This window comes from Talpa occidentalis, unplaced genomic scaffold (assembly GCF_014898055.3).
Source record: "Talpa occidentalis isolate TD23 unplaced genomic scaffold, MPIMG_talOcc4v2.1 talOcc4.6, whole genome shotgun sequence".
Classification (NCBI taxonomy): Eukaryota; Metazoa; Chordata; class Mammalia; order Eulipotyphla; family Talpidae; genus Talpa; species Talpa occidentalis.
In genome coordinates, this window is record NW_023604972.1 from 56,458,533 (window position 1) to 56,465,715 (window position 7,183).

The 7,183-nt window shown below is 38.0% G+C and overlaps 1 non-coding gene across 1 annotated transcript; it reads right to left on the bottom strand.

Moving 5' to 3' along the window:
* Nucleotides 1–2,709: 2,709 nt before the first annotated feature.
* On the bottom strand, nucleotides 2,710–2,871 carry LOC119230250 (U1 spliceosomal RNA). The gene has a single exon (XR_005121709.1). It is a non-coding gene; the product is annotated as a U1 spliceosomal RNA (small nuclear RNA).
* Nucleotides 2,872–7,183: the final 4,312 nt, after the last annotated feature.

A 7,183-nucleotide genomic window follows, 5' to 3' on the forward strand; every position in this document is an offset into this window, starting at 1 on the left:
TACATAGAGAACCCCAAAAACTCCACAGAAAAACTAATTCAACTCATCAATCAGTTCAGTAAAGTGGCAGGATACAAAATCAACATGAAAAAGTCAGTAGCCTTCCTATACACAAACAATAAATCTGAAGAAGAAGAAATCAAAAAAACCATCCCTTTTATTATCAAAACAAAAAAAAAAATCAAATACTTGGGAATAAATCTAACAAAATAGGTCAAGGGCCTATACAAAGAAAACTATAAAACACTGTTAAAAGAAATAGAAGAAGACACAAAGAAATGGAAAGACATCCCCTGCTCATAGATTAGAAGAATAAACATTATTAAAATGGCCATCCTACCAAAAGCTATATACAGATTCAATGCTATTCCAATAAAAATTTCAATGTCATTCTTCAAAGAAATAAAGCAATTATTGATGAAATTCATATGGAATCACCAAAAACCCCAAATAGCCAAAGCTCTCCTGAAAAAATAAAAAGAAGGGAATGGAGGCATCACACTCCCAGACTTCAAACTATACTACAAAGCCATAATCATCAAGATGGCATGGTATTGGAACAAGAACAGACACACAGACCAATGGAATCAAATAGAAAATCCAGAAATAAACCCACAGATTTATGGTCAACTAATCTTTGACAAAGGAGCAAATACTATGCATTGGAGCAAAGAAAGTTTGTTCAGTAAATGGTGCTGGGAAAACTGGGTCGCTACATGCAAAAGAATGAAGCTTGACCACTACCTCACACCATACACAAAAATCAACTCAAAATGGATTAAAGAACTAGACATAAGACCTGAAACCATAAAATACATAGAAGGAAACAGGTGAAACACTACGTGATATACACATCAAAGACATCTTTACAGACACATCACCCAAAGCAGTGATAGTGAAGGCAAAGATAAACAGCTGGGACTACATCAAATTGAAGAGCTTCTGCACAGCAAAAACGACAATAACAAAAACAAAGAGAAACCCCACCGACTGGGAGAACATTTTTGCATACAACACTAATGATAAAGGACTGATCACAAAAATCTGCAAAGAGCTGATGAGACTCAACAACAACAAAGAAAATAATCCAGTCAAAAAATGGGCAGAAGAGCTAAAAAGAAACTTCTCTGAAGAGGAAATGCAAATGGCCACAGGCATATGAAAAAATGTTCAACATCACTTGTAATCAGGGAAATGCAAAGCAAAACTACCATGAGATACCATCTTACACCAGTGAGAATGGCACATATTAAAAAAAAAAAAAAACTAGCAACAACAAACGTTGGCGAGGTTGTGGAGAAAAAGGAACTCCCCTGCAGTGTTGGTGGGAGTGCAAACTGGTCCAACCACTACGGAGAGCCTTGTGGAGATTTCTTGAACTACTAAACATAGAGCTTCCATATGATCCAGCAATTCCACTCCTAGGTATTTACCCAAAGGACACAGAAACATCAATTCCAAAGAGCACCTGCACCCCTATGTTTATAACAGCACTATTTACAATAGCTAAGCTTTGGAAACAACCCAAATGCCCAAAAATAGATGACTGGATCAAGAAGTTGTGATACATATACACCATGGAATATTACTCAGCATTCAAAAAAGATAAACACATGCAATTTGCAGCAACATGGATGGTGCCGGAAGAGATCATGCTCAGTGAAATAAGCCAGAAAGAAAAAGAAAAATACCGGATGGTCTCACTCATAGCAGGAATCTAGAAAACTTAAATAAGGGACCAGGAAAATGAATAACTATAAGAAAGTGAAAATCAAAATCAACAAAAAACTATGAACCATAGACACTCTATGAGGGGGGGGGGGGGGGGGGAGGGGAGGGATTGGGGTCAAAATAAGGGGGTTGCAATTGTATGGGGAATATAAAAATAAAATTTATTTTAAAAAATAAAAGAATCATATCCTATAGGGGAATAAAAGGATATATTTCTTGAGTACTATCTCCTAGCAATCAGTATGCTCATGGCGTCTTATAGCACTTAATTATTTTAATTTTTGAGGTATGAATCATTAGTCATTTTCCTCCTTTTACTTGGAACATGAGGAAATTGAGTTCTTGAAGAACTTTGAGTGTTGATCCAGGATTTGCAAAAGATCTCATCATGTCTCCAAGCCCTGCTTTTTCTATTAAACCATTCTTGGTTCAGTTAGTACTTACTACAATTACTACATGAATGAATGAATCAAATGTCTAATTTTTAACCTGAGTCAATTCTGTCACATATTTTTTTCAGGATGTGCCAAATAATCATACTCTTTAATGCAAGGTGTTTGTCTTATCTCAGACCTCTATATCCTCTCCTTCTCCATCTCCAGTTCCTTATTGGAGGAATTGGAGCTTCTCTTCATTCGTATCGCAGATGTATGCCCTCAAAATCAGTGAAAAGTTGAAGAGTTTCTTCCTCATGATTGCATAGTTATACTTTTTGAACTTGTGTAGCACACAGCACTATGCACATGTATATATGCATGTGTGTGGGCAACTCAGGATTCAGTAGGAATTCATAACAAGAACCATAATTTTCATGACTTAATTTGTAAAATGGCCACTTTGACAGGAAATCCATTTTATTTTTTATTGGCATAGGCTTAAATTAAAGTACATGATTTTAATTAAGAATGTCAATAAAATTCTTATTTGTATTTGAACAAGCATTTTGCTAATTGTGTATTTGTGCTGAAATTTTCACCCAGGGGAAAGTGCTAATGCAGTCCCTGCTACCACACATTAGGCAGTCAAGTTCCTCACATTCAGAGATGTTGCAGAGGTCAGCACATCCTGAGTATCATGTTTGAGCCCCAACCTGGGAAAACCACCTTTATGATTATGATGTCTCCCTTACTGGGTAAAAATGTTGGGAAAAGTTTTAATTCATGCCCTTTTCAAAAACAGTCATTTATATTAATATTTAAATCTTATGTTTCTTTGAACTTTCAAAACTATAAGTTGTTAAAAATCTCAAAATGACAGGAGATTTGATATGCTCTAACACTCAGTGTTTACTTAAAATCTGATGAATTCCCACAAGACAGTGTGCCAGGCAGTTTCTGTCCAGAGTCTGTTAGATTCAGAGGAATTAACAGCAAAAGTATTGAACTCACAATGTTGGGATTAAAGCTAGATATTAGGTGACCAAAATGATAAAGAGCTACTTCCACAAGCTATCTCATAAAAATAGACTATTTGCAAGAAAGAATAACATTTCAAGTGTTTGAAATAGGTATTTTTTCCCCAAATAAATAGCTTCATGTCAAACGACTTAGGCATCCTGACTCCACATCTTCACGTTGATGTTATCATCTAAGGTTATGAAGTATCTCTTCACCCACCTCCAAACATATTTTTCCCCAAGCACCACATTCAATTGATTCACTCTCCAGTATATTATGCTCTTAGGATTAGGACTAAATCAGACCAGTATATTCCTTCAAAATTTACACAATACTGGAAGGCCTTATACTTCAGGCAACAGAAACAGACACATTCTTAGGATACCTACACTGGTGTAATACAGTTAAATTCAACTGTAGTTGTCACAAAATTCTTACAGGCACTAAAATGCTAATGTTTATAAATTTATATTTTACTGCAGAGAATCGAAAAGAGAAAGTGAACACAGCATGCTTAAAGATAAAAATCTTTTTTTTTAAAGATTTATTTTTATTTATGCATACAAGAACTGGGGTGTAGGCCAGACGTATGGGGATGAGAGGATTCACTAGCAAGAGTGGGGAGCAAAACAGGTGTATCTACTGAAATACACTGCTGAGGGGGGCAGTGGGCGAGACAGAGATCTGCTTCGCCATGTGGGTTACCTCCCTGGCAGGATCAAACTCATGTTGCAGTGGCTGGTGGTAGCTTGATAGTACTGAGACTTAACCCCTTGAGCCACCAGGGAGGCCCTAAAGACAAAATCTTTAAAATCTTCACTTTTGTTTTCAATCAAGGTGAGACTGCTTGGTAAGATGACCACACTTTCCTGCAGGTCTTATCTGACTTTGTGGACCATGGGTCCTGCATCAGCCATGGTTCTATTCATCCCAGTTTCTGCAGTTCCTGTCCCAGAACCTAAAACTTAAAAAAAACTGACTCCAATAAATGTGGGTTGTAACTAAGTAAACTTACACATTATGCAATGATTTTCCAAAGGCATTGTTGAATTCAGATGCTTGTATCTAATATTCCCAGTCTTTTCAGTCCTTACAATCTTAGATTAATCTGTAGCAGTTTTTACTGTTGATAGTCCTTTAAGGTTTGAAATCTCCCAAACCAAAATTTCTATAGCATGGTTCTTTTCTGATTCTTTTCCTGTCTCTGTTTCTTCATAATCTGCCCTACCTTTCCTCTTCCCTGATTATTTGTTACTCTTCTAGAACTTATTGCTCATCCAATATTCTCATTTTGGTGAATGGCAGCAACAAACACTCACTTCCCATCAGTAAAACCTGCCATTGATTCTGAGGTCATCTATTTCTTCACCATTTTTATCCAATTAGTAACTTTTTCAAATTAACTCCCTTAATATTTTTCCCATAATTTAATATTTTATTTTCCATAGTGGAATCTCAATTGACACTAGTTCACTTTTCTGCATATCTGAAATAATCTTTGCTCCTTGAGGGCAAGTTAGCTCCCTCCTTCAGTGTGTCTGCCAACAGCAACCAGGCTGATCTTTGTGAATTTCTATAATTTTCAGACCCTTCCCTCATCTGACATCCATCAGAGACTGTTTACAAGGGCTAGCCAATAATCTTCTCCAGGCAATGGCATTTATGTTCCTATCCAGCTGAATCTATGACTTCTCATATGTACTAATTATGGTCCACTGAACAGTTGGACTTTCTTGAACATCATAACTATTTCATTTTTTTAAGATTTATTTATTAATGCATAGAAGAACTGAGGTGTAGGCCAGAGGTGTTGGGGGTGAGAGGATTCACGAGAGAAAGAGTGAGTAGCAGAACAGGCAGATCTATTGAAATGCACTGCTAAGGGGAGCAGTGAGTGAGACAGGATAGATCTGCTGTGCCATGTGTGTCAGCTCCCTGGCTGGGGGATTGAACTCAGGCCACAGCAGAGAAAGCATGATAGCACTGAGATAACCCCTTACACCACCAAGGAGGTCCCATCATAACTATTTCATGTCTTCATGCCAAAGCCTAGAATAACCTCCTTGTCTCAAATTGTCAGAAAAACAACCATTCACTTCCAGGACTCAGCTCAGGAATTATTTCTTTCATAACAATATTCTTTCTCCTCCTTCCCTGAGTCTTGATCCCTTCCTCTCTGTGCCTTAACAGTACCTAGAAACTCATTACAGTGTCTTGTAACACTTGTGTCCTTACGCAGCTTCAAGTTTTTTCTGGTTTTATTTTTCCTCAGTTTTTCTGGTTCCAAGCATCACCAGGTAATTTTAAACTAGAAAAACAGACAGTCAACAATATTTTGTTGAAAGATCAATGGAACATCTTAAAGAGAATGTCAAGATTATAAGGCTATATCCAATTATCTAAGGAGAATTTACAGAATATCAGTAAAAACAAAAGATTTAATTTTGAATGCAACTTTTCAAAATTTTATAACCATTATTAAAATATCTATTCAAAACCAGACATGGGGGGGGGCCTCTCTGGTGGTGCAAGGGGTTAAGACTCAGCCTGTGGGGCCTCCCCGGTGGCGCAGCGGTTGAGCGCTGGGTTGCGAACCTGCCCGTGGCCTCTGCGGCGCCGGTTCGATCCCCGGCTGCTCCCCGCCACCAGAGGAGGGTCCCGCATGGTGCGCAGACCTCTCCTGCCTCCCGCTGCTCCCCTCAGCAGTGTACTTCGGTCCTTCTGCCTGCTCTGCTCCCCGCTCTGGCTCTGGTGAATTCTCTCGCCCTCCCGCGCTTCTGACTGTACCCAGTGCATGTATAACCAAAAACAAAACAAACAGATAAATAAATAAAATAAACATGCCTCTATAAAAAAAAAAAAAAAAGACTCAGCCTGTGAAGTTGTCTGCAGCCTCTGCAGCACAAGTTCAATCCCTGGCCTGCCAGGGAGATATCCACATGGTGCAGCAGACCTCTCCTGACTCACTCACTGCTCCCCTCAGCAGTGTACTTCAGTCGATCTGCCCATTCTGGGCTCTGTCTCTGGTGAATCCTCTCACCCCCTCACACACCACCTCTGGCCTGTACCTCAGTTCTTGTATGCATAAATAAATAAATCTTAAAAAAAAACAGACATGGTGTTTAATAATAGAGGTACAAATATGTCTAAGATAATTTTCATGATTATAATGCACTCAGGCTTTACAGCTTGGGAATCAGGGTGGGAGATAAATCTTGCCAATCTTAAAAGCAGGACTCATATAATGAGTGAAAATTTTGTATCTGAAATTACAGAGATTAAACTAATAATGAAAATGTCAAATGGCTTTCTGACTTCTGTGTGGGAAGTACCCGAGGATATTAAGGAAATCCAGTAAGATGAGTCAAATGCATATTTTGTAATATCTTTAATATAATGAACATTTAACTTAAAAGAATAATGAGACAAATAGAGCTTGTTGTTGAAAATATAGCTCGTTGTTGAAAACATGATATGAACTCATTTGAATAAAATATTCTATTTATAATATTTATGGAACATGGGAATGTTTATTGCCTTATGAAAACATATTTAGCAGCTTAAAAATAGTCAGCTGTTCATCACTCCTCTTATAAACCTTATAAATAAGTGAAATCAGCCTTCACATTTACATACCAATGTGTATAGTCTTCTGTTACTGTACCTATGACATCATGTGCAAATAATTAGTTTATACAAGACTTCTCAATTTGGATGCACACTCTTCTAGTGCAGGGAGAATATCCTATTATTCTTTCTTCCTAGAGCTTTGTCAAAGAAGACACTAGGCATTCAATATTTCTGAACTAAAGTAAGTACCATCTATTCAATTTTTTTTAAATTTAAGATTTATTTATTTTTATACAAGAGCTGGGGGGAGGATGAGAAGATTCACCAGAGACAGAGGGGGAGCAGAACCGGCAGATGACCGACATACACTGCTGAGGGGAGCAGGGGTGCGACAGGAGAGGTCTGCCACGCCATGTGAGAATCTCCCTGTTCAGCTGTTAATCCAACCCGCACTGCAGAGGCTGTGGTCAGCTTCACAGTGCTGC